The 15840-nt window shown below is 37.2% G+C and overlaps 1 long non-coding RNA gene across 3 annotated transcripts in view; it reads right to left on the bottom strand.

Annotated features, from left to right (window-relative positions):
* Positions 1-13549: 13549 nt before the first annotated feature.
* The window catches only part of LOC132513904 (uncharacterized), a 62631-nt gene continuing 60340 nt past the window's right edge, over positions 13550-15840 (bottom strand). For all 3 annotated transcript variants that reach the window (XR_009538570.1, XR_009538568.1, XR_009538569.1), the window contains exon 7: positions 13550-14660. This is a non-coding gene — a long non-coding RNA (uncharacterized LOC132513904). The remainder of the gene's footprint in view (positions 14661-15840) is intronic.

Raw genomic sequence — 15840 nt, 5'->3', positions numbered from 1 at the left:
TAATGGGTGGGGTTTTGTTCCTGTCTTGCTTGTTGTTTGGCATGGGGTGTCCAGCACTGGAACTTGCTGGTCGTTTAGTGGAGCTGGGTTTTAACATTTAGACGGAGATCTTGGAGGGCTCTTGCAGATTGATATTACATAGGACCAGCAGGTCTCTGGTGGTCCCATGTCCTGAAATCAGCTCTCCCACCTCAGAGGCTCAGGCCTGACACCCAGCTGGAGCACCAAGACCCTGTCAGCCACTTGGCTTTCAACACAGGTCCTTCTGACTGGTGTGGCTTGTGCCCAAAGGAGACCAAGTTTGGTTCAGAAGCAGAGGAAACTCTATTCTCAGACTGAAGAATGGAGAGGTGTGAGCTCAAGCTCTAGAACACACACTCTCCCAACAGGCAGTCTTTCAATGTGTTTTTAACCCCTGTTTATTTCTTTCATATAGGAAGAGGGGGAAAGCATTGTCATTTATACATTAACACTATAAGTCCTTCCTCACAGATGTTGACATTTAAGTGTCAGGAGACTGGATGTATTACAAGAAAAAGACATTGGGCTGAAAGACAGACTTAGATGTGTTCATTTATCGATACACTAATCAGCCACACAGCACATTATCAGAAGCCTACTATGCACAAGGTACTAGTATTACAAAATACTGTAAAGAAGCCTATCATCTAATATAGAGAAGACATTCATGAAAACATACCGTTTTATAGCAGTAAAATGAATGCAATAATGACAATATGAATGAAAGAATGGACCAGGAGAAAAGATATACTGAAGCCTACTGAATGGAAAATGCCCATTAGTAAAGGTAGTCCTTGGGCAAACCAAAGCCTTATTTATTTTATGACTGGAAATTTGTACTTCCTTATCCCCTTCACCCATTTTGCCCACCCTCTAAACCCCTCCTCTCTAGCAACAACCAATCTGTTCTCTGTATCTATGAGGTTTTTTTTTAATATATAGAACATTTTAAAATTTTTTGACTGTGTTGGGTCTTCATTGCTGTGTGCGGTCTTTCTCTAGTTGTGGCATGTGTGGGCTACTCTTCATTGTGGTGTGCAGGCTTCTTACTGCAGTGGCTTCTCTTGTTGCAAAGCACAGGCTCTAGGTGGTGTGGGCTTCAGTAGCTGCAGCATGTGGGCTCAGTAGTTGCAGCACACGGACGCTAGAGTACACAAGCTTCAGTAGTTGGGGTGTGCAGGCTTCAGTAGTTGTGGCACATGAACTCAGTAGTTGTGAGTCGCAGGCTCTATAGCACAGGCTCAGTAGTTGTGGTGTATGGGCTTAGTTGCTCCGTGGCGTGTGGGATCTTCCTGAACCAGGGATAGAACCTGGTTCTATGTCCCCTGCATTGGCAGGTGGATTCTTAACCAGTGTGCCACCAGGGAAGTCAGAGGTTCTTTTTTTTTCTTTTGTTTGTTCAATTTGTTTTGTTTTTAGATTCCAAATATAAGTGAAATCATATGGTATTTGTCTTCACTGTCTGGCTTATCTTGCTTAGCATAATACACACAACATCCACCCATGTCACATATGGAAATATTTCATTCTTTTTTATGGCTGAGTTGTATTCCATTGTGTGTGTGTGTGTGTGTGTGTTGTTTGTATAGTCTATTCAAATTACCTGCCCATATTTTAAATTGAATTGTTTTTTATTTGTTATTCAGTTGTATGAGTTATTTATCTATTTTGGATATTAACCCCTTGTTAGATATATGATTTGTAAATATCTTCTCCCTATATTTAGTAGGTTTCAATATCATTTTGTTAATGGTTTCCTTCGCTGTGCAGAAGCATTTTAGTTTGATGTAGTCCCATTTGTTTATTTTTGCTTTTGCTTCCCTTGCCTGGGGAGACATAGCCAAGAAATATTGCTATGATTTATGTCAAAATGTTCTGTCTATGTTTTCCCCTAGTAAGATTATGGTTTCTGATCTTACAATTCGGTATTTAAACTACTTTGAGTTTATTTTTGTATATGGTGTTAGAGAATGTTCTAATTTCATTCTTTTTATATGCAACTGTCCAACTTTCCCAGCACCAATTTCTGAAGATACTATCTTTTCTCCATGTGTATTCTTGCCTCCTTTGTCATAGATTAATTGACTATAAGTGTGTGGGTTTATTTCTGGGCTTTCTATCCTGTTCCATCAATCTATGTCTGCTTTTGTGCCAACACCATAATGTTTTGATTACTATAGCTTTGTAGTATAGTTTAGATTAGGGAGTGTGATGCCTTGCTATTAATTCTTAAGAGTAAAGTATTGAAATCTCCAGATATAATTGTGGATTTGTCTATCTCCTTTCAGTTCTGTCAGTTCTTGGTTCAGGTATTGTTATGTCTTCTTGGTATAGTGCAATCTTTATCATTGTGTAATGTCACTATTTATCCTAGGGATATTTCTTCTTCTGAAGTCTACTTTTTAATGTTAATATAGCCATTCCAACTTCCTTTTGATTTGTGTTTGCATAATATAATATTTTCTATGTACTTTTATTTGAAATGTGTTTCTGGTAGAAAGCATATAGTTAGGTCTCATTTTAAAAACTAAATATTTTATGGGACTATACAGCTTTCCTATTATTTCTTGAGTTGGTTTTGTTAAGCCACATTTTTCTAGGAATTCATCTATTTCCTCTAAATTTTCAATCCTATTGACATAAATTGTTAAAACTGTTCCTTGCTCTTCTTAATCTTTTTTCCTTTGTTATGATTTCCCTTTTATATTATTTCATTGTATATCATCTTGATGAATCTCCCAAATGTTTGTCTATTTTATTAGTTTTGTAAAACAAACAAATATGGGGTTTTATTGACCTTTATTTTGTCTTTGTTTTCTATTTTATGAATTTATGGTTTGCCTTTAATACCTTCTTCCTTCTACTCCCCCTTCCCATTTTTTCTTACTATATTCTTAGATTGGATACCTAGCTGTTTAATTTTCACCCCCTCATCTAATATAAATATTTAAGGCTATAAACTTCCCTTAAAACATGCTTTCATCATATCTCATAGGTTTTTATATGTATTATTTTTAAACATTAAGTATTTTAAGATGTCCCTCATGATATCTTCTTTGATTCATATATTTAGAAGTGTGTTTTAAATTGTACAATATATGTAGATGTTTTATTTACCTTCTTTATTCATATATAACTTAATTGCAGTGTGGTAAGATAACATGGTTGCTATGATACCAGTTCTTTAAAATTAGTAAATAATTTATGGAGAATCAATTTTTTTGAATTTTATTTTTTAATAAACTATTTTTTAGAACAATTCTTGATTTACAGAAAATTGCAAAGATGGTACAGAAATTTTCCATATACTCACACCTAGTTCTCCCTGCATTTAACATCTTTCATTGTTATAGTACATATTTTAGAATTAGTAAACTAAAGCTGATACTTTATTATTAACTAAAGCCCATACTTCATGCAGATTTGCTCAGTTTTTACCTAATACCCTTTTTTTTTTCTGTTCTACGATCCCATCTAGAATACTACATTACATTTAGTGATCATGTCTTCTTAGTCTCTACTTGGTTGTGACACTTTTGTACCTTATTTTTGATGGCCTTGATATTTGGGGAAAGTATTATTCGGGTATTTTGTAAAATGCCCCTCAATTGGTATTTCTCTAGTAACTGGTATTTTCTCTAGTAGTTTTTTTTTTCATGATAAGACAATAGGCTGTATAATTGTTTTTTGGCTTCCAGTTGGATTAGTCAGTGGAGAACAAGAGTAAGAAATCAGAAAGGGATGAGGTTTTGTTTTATATTTCCATGGTTCTCTCCATGTGAGGAACTTGGGCTGACTATATTCGTCAAATACAGTGCACGACTCCACTAAGAGTGTCTCTGCCCACAGTTCTCAAGTTCTTGTAGCCACTCCCTCTCCTTGTCATTTCTGGAATTAAAAATAATTTCATCTTCACTCTTAGTGTTCCTAAACTCTTTTTTAACCCCTAATGGTTTTCTAATTCCTCACACATATCTTTGAAAAGAGTCCCTTTATTAAAACTTTCTTGAATCATTCTAATGAATCTGTGCCATTTATCCCACTGGAACACTGTCTAGTATATTATGAATCTAAATAAGCTTCTCCAGACATTGAGGCAGAACTGACATTTTTTTAAATTTATTTTTTATTGAATTATAGTTGAATTACAGTGTTCTCTTAATTACTGCTGTACAGCAAAGTGACTCAGTTATACATATATACACATTCTTTTTCATATTCTTTTCCATTATGGTTTATCACAGGATATTGAATATAGTTCCTTGTGCTATGTAGTAGGACCTTGTTATTTATCCATTCTTTGTTTTTTAAGTAACTTTTCTCTTTTTTAAAAAATATTTTATTTTTGGCTGCATTGGGTCTTAGCTGCAGTACCTGGGATATTCATTGTGGCATGTGGGATATTTTGTTGCAGCATGTGGGCTCTTCATTGTGGCACACGTGCTCTTCATTGTGGTATGTGAGCTTCTCTCTAGTTGTGGCACAGGGCTCTAGAGCGCATGGGCCCTGTAATTGTGGTGCACGGGGTTAGTTGCCCTGTGGCATGTAGAATCTTAATTCCCTGACCAGGGATCAAACCCATGTCCCCTGCATTAGAAGGTGGATTCTTAACCACTGGAGCACCAGGGAAGTCCCCTATTTATCCATTCTATATATATCAGTTTTCATCTGCTAATCCCAAACTCCCAATCCAACCCTCTCCCACCCGTCTCCCCCTTGGCAACCACCAGTCTATTCTTTATGTCCCTGATTCAGTTTTTGTTTCATAGATAGGTTCATTTGTGTCATATTTTAGATTCCACATATAAGTAATATCATATGGTATTTGTCTTTCTCTTTCTTACTTCACTTAGTATGATAATCTCTAGTTGCATGCATGTTGCTGCAAATGGCATTATATCGTTCTTTTTTATGGCCGAGTAATATTCCATTGTATATATGCACATCTTCTTTATCCACTCACCTGTCAATGGGCATTTTTGTTGTTTCCATGTCTTCGCTATTGTGAATAGTGCTGCTATGAACACAGCAGTGCATGTACCTTTTTTATATATAAATTTATATTTATTTTTGGCTGTGTTGGGTCTTCATTGCTGTGTGCGGGCTTTCTTTAGTTGTGGCAAGTGGGGGCTACTCTTCGTTGTGGTATGCGGGCTTCTCATTGCCGTGGCTTCTCTTGTTGCAGAGCATAGGCTCTAAGTGCATGGGCTTCAGTAGTTGTGGCGTGAGGGTTCAGTAGTTGTGGCTTATGGGCTCTAGAGCACAGGCTCAGTAATTGTGGCACACAGGCTTAGTTGCTCCACACCATGTGGGATCTTCCTGGACCAGGGCTCGAACCTGTGTCCTCTGCATTGGCAGGTGAATTCATAACCACTGTGCTACCAGGGAAGTCCCTCATGTATCTTTTTGATTTATAGTTTTGTCTGGATATATGCCCAGGAGTGGGATTGCTGGATCATATGGTAATTCTACTTTTAGTTTTCTGAGGAACCTCCATACTGTTTTCCATAGTGGCTGCCCCAACTTACAGTCCCATCAACACTGTAGGGGGGTTCCCTTTTCTCTACACCTTCTCCAGCATTTATTATTTGTCAACATTTTAATGATGGCCATTCTGACTGGCGTGAGGTGGTAGCTCATTGTAGTTTTGATTTGCAATTCTCTAATAATTAACGATGTTGAGCATCTTTTCATGTACTTATTGGCCATCTGTATTTCTTCTTTGAAGAAATGTCTCTTTAGGTCTTTTGCCCTCTTTCCGATTGGGTTGTTTGTATTTTTGTGGTTGAGTTGTATGAGCTGTTTGTATGTTTTGGAAATTAAGCCCTTGTCAGTTTCATTATTTGCAAATATTTTCTCCAATTCTCTAGGTTGTCTTTTTGTTTTGTTTATGGTTTCCTTTGCTGTGCAAAAGCTTGTAAGTTTGATTAGGTCCCATATGCTTATTTTTATTTTTATTTCTATTGCCTTGGAGACTGACCTAAGAAAACATTTGTACGATATATGTCAGAGAATGTTTTGCCTATGTTCCCTTCTAGGCGTTTTATGGTGTCATGTCATGTTTAAGTCTATAAGCCCTCTGAGTTTATTTTTGTGTATGGCGAGAGGGTAGGTTCTAATTTCATCGACTTACATGTGGCTATCCAACTTTCCCACTGACACTTGTAGAGACTGTCTTCTCCCACTGTATATTCTTGCCTCCTTTGTTGAAGGTTAATTGACCATAGGTGTGTAGGTTTATTTCTGAGCTCTCTATTCTCTTCCATTGATCCATAAGTTTGTTTTTGTGCCATTACCATGCTGTTTGATTTCTGTAGCTTTGTAGTATTGTTTGAAGTCTTGGATGGTTATGCCTCCTGCTTTGTTCCCTTTCTTCAGGATTGCTTTAGCAATTCTGTGTCTTTTATGGTTCCATATGAGTTTTAGGATTATTTGTTCTATTTCTGTGAAAAACGTCATGGGTAATTTAATAGGGATCACATTAAATCTGTAGATTGATTTGGGTAGTATGGTCATTTTAACAATATTAATTCTTCCAGTTGAAGAGCATGGGATATCTTCCTACTTCATTGAATCATCTTCAGTTTCCTTTATTAATGTTTTATAGTTCTCAGTGTATAAGTCTTTCACCTCCTTGGTCAAATTTATTCCTCAGTATTTTATTTTTGGAGCTGCAATTTAAAAAGGTATTTGTTTTTACCTTCCCTTTCTGATATTTCATTTTTGGTGTAAAGAAATGCCATCTTTTTTCTGTATGTTAATCTTGTATTCTGCTACCTTGCTAAATTCACTGATCAATTCTAGTAGCTTTTGTTTGGAATCTTTAAGGTTTTCTATATATGGTATCATATCATCTGCATATAATGAAAATTTCACCTGTTCCCTTCCAACTTCGATACTTTTTATTTCTTTTCCTTGTCTGATTTCTGTGGCTAGGATTTCCAACATATGTTGAAGAGAAGTGGTGAGAATGGGCATCCTTGTCTTGTTCCAGATTTTAGTGGGAAGGCTTTCAACTTTTCAACATTGAGTATTATATTGGCTGTGGGTTTGTCATAAATAGCTTTTATTATTTTGAGATATGTTCCCTCTATACCCACTTTGGTAAGAGTTTTTTATCATGAATGGATGTTGAATTTTGTCAAATGCTTTTTCTGCATCTATTAAGATGATCATGTATTTTTTGTCTTTTCTTTCGTTGATGTGATGTATCACGTTGATTAATTTGCATATGTTGAACCATCCTTGTAAACTTGGGATGAATCCCACTTGGTTGTGGTGTATGATCTTTTTTATGTGCTGTTGGATTCAGTTTACTAATATATTGTTGAGAATTTTTGCATCTACATTCATCAAAGATATTGGCCCGTAATTTTCTTTTTTGGTAGTGTCTTTCTCTGGTTTTTGTATCAGGGTGATGGTGGCTTCATAGAATGTCCTTGCAAGTGTTCCCTCTTGTTCAGTTTTCTGGAAGCGTTTGAGAAGGATTGGTATAAATTCTCTGTATGTTTGGTAGAATTTGCCTCTGGAACCATCTGGTCCTGCACTTCTCTTTGTAGGGAGTTTTTAAATTACAGATTCTATTTCAGTTCTAGTGATCAGTCTATTCAAATTATCTATTTCTTCTTGATTCAATTTTGGTGGGCTGTATGTTTCTAGAAACTTGTCCACTTCTTCTAGGTTGTTGAATTTGTTGGCTAATAATTATTCATAGTATTCCCTTATTTTTTTTGTATTTCTGCAGTATCAGTTGTTATGCCTCCTTTTTCATTTCTTATTTTGTTTATTTACGTTCTCTCTTTGGTTCTTGGTGAGCCTGGGCAGAGGTTTGTCAATTTTGTTTATCTTTTGAAAGAACGAGCTCTTGGTTTTATTGACTTTTTTTAAATTGTTTTTTAGTTCTCTATTTTGTTCACTTCCTCTCTGATCTTTATTATCTCCTTCCTTCTGCTGTCTTTAGGTTTTGTTTGTTCTTCTTTTTCTAATTCTTTTAAGTGATAAGTTAGGTTGTTTGAGATTTTTCTTATTTTTTGAGGAAGGCCTGTATCACTGTGAACTTCCCTCTAATAACTGCTTTTGCTGCATCCCATAGATTCTGTATGGTTATATTTTCATTGTCATTTGTATCAAGGTATTTTTTAATTTCCTCTTTGATTACATCATTCACCCATTGGTTTTGTAGTAGCATGTTGTTTAGTCTCCATGTAATCTTCTTATTCTCATTTCTTTTTCTGTGGTTAATTTCTAGTTTCATGCCATTGTGGTCAGAAAAGATGCTTGAGATAACTTCTATACTCTTACACTTGTGGAGGCTTGTTTTGTGCCCTAGTATGTTGTCAGTCCTAGAGAATGTTGCATGTGCACTTGAAAATAATATGTATTCTAGGGTTTTTTTAGTGTAATGTCCTGAAAATATCAATTAAGTCTAACTGCTCTATTGTATCACTTTGCATCTCTGTTGCCTTATTGATTCTCTATCTGGAAGATCTGTCCATTGATGTGAGTGGGGTGTTAAAGTCTCCTACTATTATTGTATTCCTGTCAGTTTCTCCCTTTATGTCTGTTAGTATTTGTTTTATCTATGTGAGTGCTCCTATATTAGGTGTATATATTGTTGACGAGTGTAAAATCCTCTTCTTATGTTGATCTTTTTTGTCATTATATAGTGTCCTTCTTTATCTTTCTTTATGGCCTTTGTTTTAAAGTCTATTTTTTCTGATATGAGTACTGAGGCCTCTGCTTTCTTGTCATTTCCGTTTGCATGAAATATCTTTTTCCATCCCCTCACTTTCAATCTATGCGTGTCCTTTGCCCCAGAGTGGGTCTCCTGTAGGCAGCATATCATAGGCTCCTGTTTTTTTTTTTTTTAAATCCAATCTGTCACTCTCTCTTTTGATTGGAGCATTTAGTCCACTGACATTTAAGGTAATCATTGATAGATATGTATTTATTGCCATTTTGAACCTTGTTTTTCCATTGATTCTGTATTTCTTCTTCCTTTCTTTTTCCTTTTGTGACTTGATGATTTTCTTTTGTATTGTACTTGTGTTCTCTTCTTTTTTGTTTTTGTGAATCTACTGTATGTTTTTGATTTGTGGTTACCCTGTTTTTCAAGTATGTTAACCCCTTCCTATATCTACTTGCCTTAAACTAGTAGTCATATAGGCTCAAACACTTTCTAGGGGGAAAAAATCTACGTTTTCTTACTCTCCTCCCCCATGTCTTATGATTTCAATGTCCTCTTTTACATCTTCATGTTCATTCTTGTGCTGTTCATTGTGGTTATCATCACTTTCACAGAAATTTTTTTGTTTTTAATCTGTGTGCTGGCTTATTTAAGTGATTTATTTTCCAATTGTGATTTTGTCTTCCCTATGGATTCTTACTTCTTTTCTATTTAGAGAAGACCTTTCAATATTTCCTTTAGGATAGGTTTAGTATTGCTATGAGAGATTCTTTATCTCTCCTTCTATTCTAAATGATAATCTTCCTGGGTAGAGTATCCTAGTTTGCAGATTTTTCCCTTTCAGGACTTCGAATATATCTTGCCATTCCCTTCTGGCCTGCAACGTTTCTGTAGAGAAATCAGTTGATAGCCTAATGGGGGTTCCCTTGTAATTCACTCTTTGTTTTTCTCTTGCTGCCTTTAGAATTCCCTCTTTATCTTTAACTTTTGCCATTTTTATTATAATATGTCTTGGTGTAGGTCTGTTTGTGTTTATCCTGCTTGGGACCCTCTGTGCTTCCTGTACCTGGATATCTGTTTCCTTCTTTAGGTTTGGGAAGTTTTCAGACATAATTTCTTCAAGTATATTTTTGGTCTCCTTTTCTGTTTCTTTTCCTGGAATCCCTATTATGTGTGGGTTGGCACACTTTATATTACCCCATCTGTCTCATACTATTTTCTTTTTCTTTTTTTTTTATTTGGCTTTCTGTCTGCTGTCCTGATTGGGTGATTTCCATTATTCTGTCTTCCAGGTCACTTATTCATTCTTCTGCATTATTCATTCTGCTATTCATTGCCTTTAGCTCAGCTTTCATCTCTGTAAATGAGTTTTCTAATTTTTCTTGGTTCCTCTTTATAGTTTCTAGTTCCTTTTTACAGTGCTCTGCATTTCTTTTGATAGCCTTTCTTAATTCTTTCATTATCATTATCTCCTTTTTGAACTCAGTGTCAGAGACCTGTTTCATTGTTAATTCTTCCAGGGGAATGTTCTTGATATTTTAACTGGGAGTTGTTCCTCTGTTCCTTAATTTTACTTATATTTCTCTTATTCTGTGAGTTTAGAAGAAAGTTACCTACGAACTCAGTGTCAGAGACCTGTTTCATTGTTAATTCTTCCAGGGGAATGCTCTTGATATTTTAACTGGGAGTTGTTCCTCTGTTCCTTAATTTTACTTATATTTCTCTTACTCTGTGAGTTTAGGAGAAAGTTACCTACTGTGGTCTTGGACGGCTATTTATGTGTGAGGTTGTCCCTGTGTAGCTTGTGTGGGTTTAATATTTTTGGTGTGAGGGCTGTTTTTAGTATGGATGCCTGTCACCTCTTTCCCCAGAGTGTGCTGGTTGTTTCCCCCTTGATAGGGGGTGTGCAGATGCAGTGGCTCATGCCCAGTCTTGGGGTTCTCAGTTCAGGCAGGCAGCTCAGGCGTGCACTTGGGACATGTGATGGGAGTGGAGGCAGCTTGTAATAACGACTGGAATTTGGGTGGGTTCATGACCACTCCCAGGGTCTGGGAGGGAGTCAGCAGGGGCCCACAACCACTCCTGGTGTCTGAGTGGGAGGTGGTGGGGTCCCACAACTGCTCCTAGCGTCTGGGGAGGCAGCAGTGGAGGCTTGCCACTGCCTCTGGAGCCCATTCAGGCAGTGTCCTGCCCTCTGAGATTGTACACAGAGGAAGAAGTCTACAATCTGGTCCCACCCCTCCCCACATGCACCCCGCAAACAATGGCGACTGGCCTCTAAAGTGGCCCAGGCTTCCTCTGCTTACACACCCAGCCACAGTCGCACTGGATTCCAGCGCCCCCACCCCACCCCAGTCTGTCTACACACAGCCAACCCCAGTCCTCTCCTGGTTCTGATCTCTGAAGCCTGAGTTCCTGCAACCAGCCCCCACCAGCACTGGCGGACGTGCATGTCAGGCTGTGGAGTGCTGGGCAGCAGCACTGACCACCTGTGCAGTTCTCCCTCTGCTCTGGCTGCAGCAAACTGGTTGCTGCATTCTCCTCTGAGGCTCTGAAGCTCCCCTTCTGTCTTGGCCAATCTCCCTGCCGGTAAGGGGGCTTCCCAGGGCGCAGGAGCCTTTCCCATTTTACAGCTCCCTCCCAGGGGCACAGGTCTCATCCTGATTCCTTGCTCGCTTTTTTTTTTCTTTTTTCCTACCCAGTTACGTTGAGATTTACTTGCCTTTTCAGAAGTCTGAGGTCTTCTGCCAGCGTTTAGTAGATATTCTGTGAGAATCACTCCACATGTAGATGTATTTTTGCTGTATTTGTGGGAGAGGGTGAGCTTCACGTCATGCTACTCTGCCATCTTGCTCTCTCTCCCAGAATCAATTCTTGTAACTGTTCCAAGTGTGCTTCAAATGAATTATGTTTTCTGTAACCCTTCAAGGCAGAAGTGTTTGTATTTCCACTCCCATTTGGTAAGGCTTGTGATTTGTGTTGTTTAAATTTTCTGTATGCTGTTGATTTGTATATGGGATTTCTCAACAATTGAAAAAGAGCTGTTTAATTCTCTCAGTTGCTTGGTGGATTTTTCAGTTTCTCTGTGGACTTCTATTAATTAATGCTCTGTATATTTTGAGGCTATTTTCACGTGGAAATGTAATATTATGTAACATTTTTATGAAAATGATGATTGCCATATCCTGTTGGTTAGAAGCAAGAAACAGATCCTGCCCACATTGAAGGCGAGGAGATTACACAGTGTTAAGGACTAGGACAGATCTTTTAGATTTATCCTTAGAGTCTCACTTCAACAATAAATATTTGTAGTATTAAACACTACCTGGATAATTTAAGTGGCTTTGAACATTTTAATTTCATTTATACCCACCCCAAATTACATTGTCATGTATTTGACAAAGTGGACTTTGTCAAATTAAACACTTACTCTGAAGAAGGCACTGCTAATAGAAAGACAAGCCACAGACTTGGAGAATCCAATTCCAAATAATCTATCTGACAAAGGACTTGTATCAAGAATATATAAGGAAGTCTAAACACTCAACAGTAAGAAAAAGAACAACCTAATAAGAAGGGGGGGGCAAAAGATTTGAACAGAGACTGCACCAAAGAAGATATTCAAATGGCAAATAAGCATATGAAAAGATGTTCAAACTCATATGCCATTAGGGCACTGCAAATTAAAACCACAATTAGAGATCACCACACCCCCAATGGGTAAAATTTTTTAAAACATGATAATGCCAAGTGCTGGTTAAGATGTGGAAGAAGTGGAGCAATTGGAACTCATATTTGTGGTAGGAATGTAAAGTGATACAGAAACTTTGCAAAAGTTTAACTCACTCTCACTCCTAGGCATTTACCCTATAGAAGTGAACATTTATATTTACACAAAACTGGTACCTGAGAGTTTATAGCAACTTTATTCATAATGGCCTAAACTGGAAATATCTCTCATGTCCATCAATTAGTGAATGGATTAAAAGCTGGTACATCCATATAGTGAAGTACAACAATAAAAATAATGAATATTGATTTACATAACAATATAGATGATACTTAAATGCATTTTACTAAGTGAAAGAAGCCAGATCAAAAGGTCTACATATTGCACGACTCCATTCATATAACCTTCTGGAAAAGGCAAAACCATAGGGATGGAGAACAAATAGGTGGTTTCCAGGGATTGAGGGAAAGGGTTTTCAACAAAAAGAGCAATCGAGAAATTATTAATGCTAAAACAATTGTGTATGGTACTGGAGTGGAAGGATACATGACTCTATACTTGTCAAAACTATAGAACTATACATGATAGGAATGAATTTTAGTGTATGCAAATTAGAAATAAAAATCTCAAACAAATGGATATTTTTGCCTGTCAAATGATGAGAGATTTATAAAAGGAAAGGGCATATTTTGATGCACATTTATGCACCACTGATGGGAATGTTATTTGTACAATATTGAGGACAATTCAACAACACCTTTCAGGTGCCCTAATAATGCTCTCATCAAACTCAGTAATTCCAATTCTAGAAATTTATTCTAAAGAAATAGAGATGCACATAAAGGTTAATGTGCAATTATGTTCATTATATTTTAATTTTATAGGCAAAATTGATAATATCCAAAATGTCTGCATCATGGGATCATCCACAGTAAGTCCCCTATATACAAACAAGTTCCATTCCAAGAGCGTGTTCATAAGTCCAATTTGTTCGTAAGTCCAACAAAGTTAGCCTAGGTACCCAACTAACACAATAGGCTATATAGTACTGTACTATAATAGGTTTATAATACTTTTTACACAAATAATACATAAAAAACAAACACGAAAAATAAAGAAAACATTTTTAATCTTAAAGTACAGTACCTTGAAAAGTACACTAGTACAGTATAACAGCTGGCATACAGGGGCTGGCATCAAGTGAACAGGCAAGAAGAGTTACTGACTGGAGGGAGAAGAGGTGGGAGACGGTAGAGCTGAAGGATCATCAGCAATAGATAAGCTTCAATTTTTTTTAACCTTAATTTAAAAATACTTTTTTTATTTAACATCTTTATTGGAGTATAATTGCTTTACAATGGTTTGTTAGTTTCTGCTTTATAACAAAGTGAATCAGCTATACATATACATATATCCCCATATCTCTTCCCTCTTGCGTCTCCCTCCCATCCTCCCTATCCCACCCCTCTAGGTGGTCACAAAGCACCGAGCTGATCTCCCTGTGCTAGGCGGCTGGGTAAGCTTCAGTTTCACTCACATTCTGGGCCTGAAATAAAGAGACTGTACTACTATGCTCTATACAGTACGGTACAGTAAAGTACACAAAAGCACAACCACTTGTAGAAGATGCATGCACGTGACAATGTACACCAGACATGTGAACTAACTTACATGACTGGACATGTGAACACACGTTCGCATCTTTGAAAGTTTGCAACTTGAAGGTTCATATGTAGGGGGACTTACTGTAAATGAATTTTGTTAGAACCATATGAAATATTATGTGACACTTAATACTGTATTTTTAAATAATGCTAATGATATAGGAGAATGCTTGTTTATTCTCAAATGAGAAAAGTTAGAGAATAACATATACAATGTCAATTTTATTTTTAAACTGTGTTATATACACTTATTTTAAAGAGTAAAAGGAAATACATGCAAATGTTATGAATTATTTTCTGGGTTATAAGATTATAGGTATTATTTACTTTTTAATTTACACCTTTCACTTTATTTTTTAACAATGACCACTTGTTACTTTTGTCATCAAAAAGAGAACATTTTTTATTTTCAAAAAAGAAACAAACCCAGCCTAATGCAGCTAATCCCATGATCTTTTCAGTTGCTATCTTCACTCAGAAGGCCACACTGTTGTCCCCCTGGATGCTTGTTGTTGTCTTGCTCCTTCAGGTACTGGACTCATTGCAGATGAATGAATACCTGCCAAAGTGAGAGACAGAGAGTGGCAGCATCTCTCCAGCAACATGAAACTGCTTAGTTAAACTGGCCTCATCGGCCACAGGCTGATACTGGTATCAATCTCTATGACCTATACAGGGAACAGATGTCTTTAAAAGCTATAATGCCCATCTTATATAACTGGACGTTTCCCCTCTTCTAAATCTTTCTTCTATGAAATAATCTTTTAAAACCCTTCTCCAAAGCAGCTCCTAATTTTATTTTAGATATTCCATCATTCTCTGGGGAATGACAAACGTCCAAGTATTGACCTTTCATTGTACTGTTTCCTTATGTCCTATCTGCTGTTTGGGGTTGCATGAAGCCATTCTGCCCACTATCTCTGGCCCATTCATCCCATTAAAAAGAAAAACAAAAAAACTGAGCTATTTGGTACTACTTGTGCTATTTCTTCTGTCCTCAACCCCTTTAACACCCTGTTATTGAACTGGAGAGTTCTTCTAAGTTGCAAACTTTTTTCTGGGTTGTTTTTTTTATACAGGTCAACAGAAACCTCCACAAGGGCAGACCTACCTAAGAAAAGTGGCTGACAGTGACTCTCACGAGTAACGGAAGTGCAGCACAACAACTTACCTTCACTCTACCTCTAAAAATAACAGGTTCATAAAGCGAGTCTCAGTGCCTTCTCCACTGAGGTAAAGGATTTTATGACCTTTCCTTTTCTCTCCTCCCTTCATTCTTAATGGCAATAAGGAGTTAACACCTATCTTCACTCACAAATATCAGAAATCTCAGGTTTGCTTCCTTCAATCATGTAGGCTTCTAGGTCTAATACCCACTAAAATGTCAAGCATTTGTTACTCCATAATGGGATTTCATAGCTTCCCTCTCCTTCCCCTCTGCACCGCACTCCTTCTCTCCTTAAATCCAGAGAGAAACATGGTGTCACTACCAACACTCACTGAATCTTCATTCACTCATTCACAGTAAGGCTCTTCCTATCTGGGGCCTGTTACAGATGGCCTGGGGGAAGGAAAAGAAAATAAACACCTGCTGAAACCCATCAGGGTGGGGCAGGAGATGAAAGGTGGCTAGAGAGAGCAAGGAGTGCACTAGAAGGATTATGAAGAAAGGAGAGGCAAAGCACAGGATAAGGCACCAGAAGATGTGACTAGGGGTGTCCTGAACAATCACTGGGAAT

The sequence above is a fragment of the Lagenorhynchus albirostris genome, chromosome X (assembly GCF_949774975.1).
Source record: "Lagenorhynchus albirostris chromosome X, mLagAlb1.1, whole genome shotgun sequence".
Lineage (NCBI taxonomy): Eukaryota > Metazoa > Chordata > Mammalia > Artiodactyla > Delphinidae > Lagenorhynchus > Lagenorhynchus albirostris.
The sequence above is the reverse complement of the archived record's forward strand: the minus strand, read 5'-3'. Positions and strand labels throughout refer to the sequence as shown.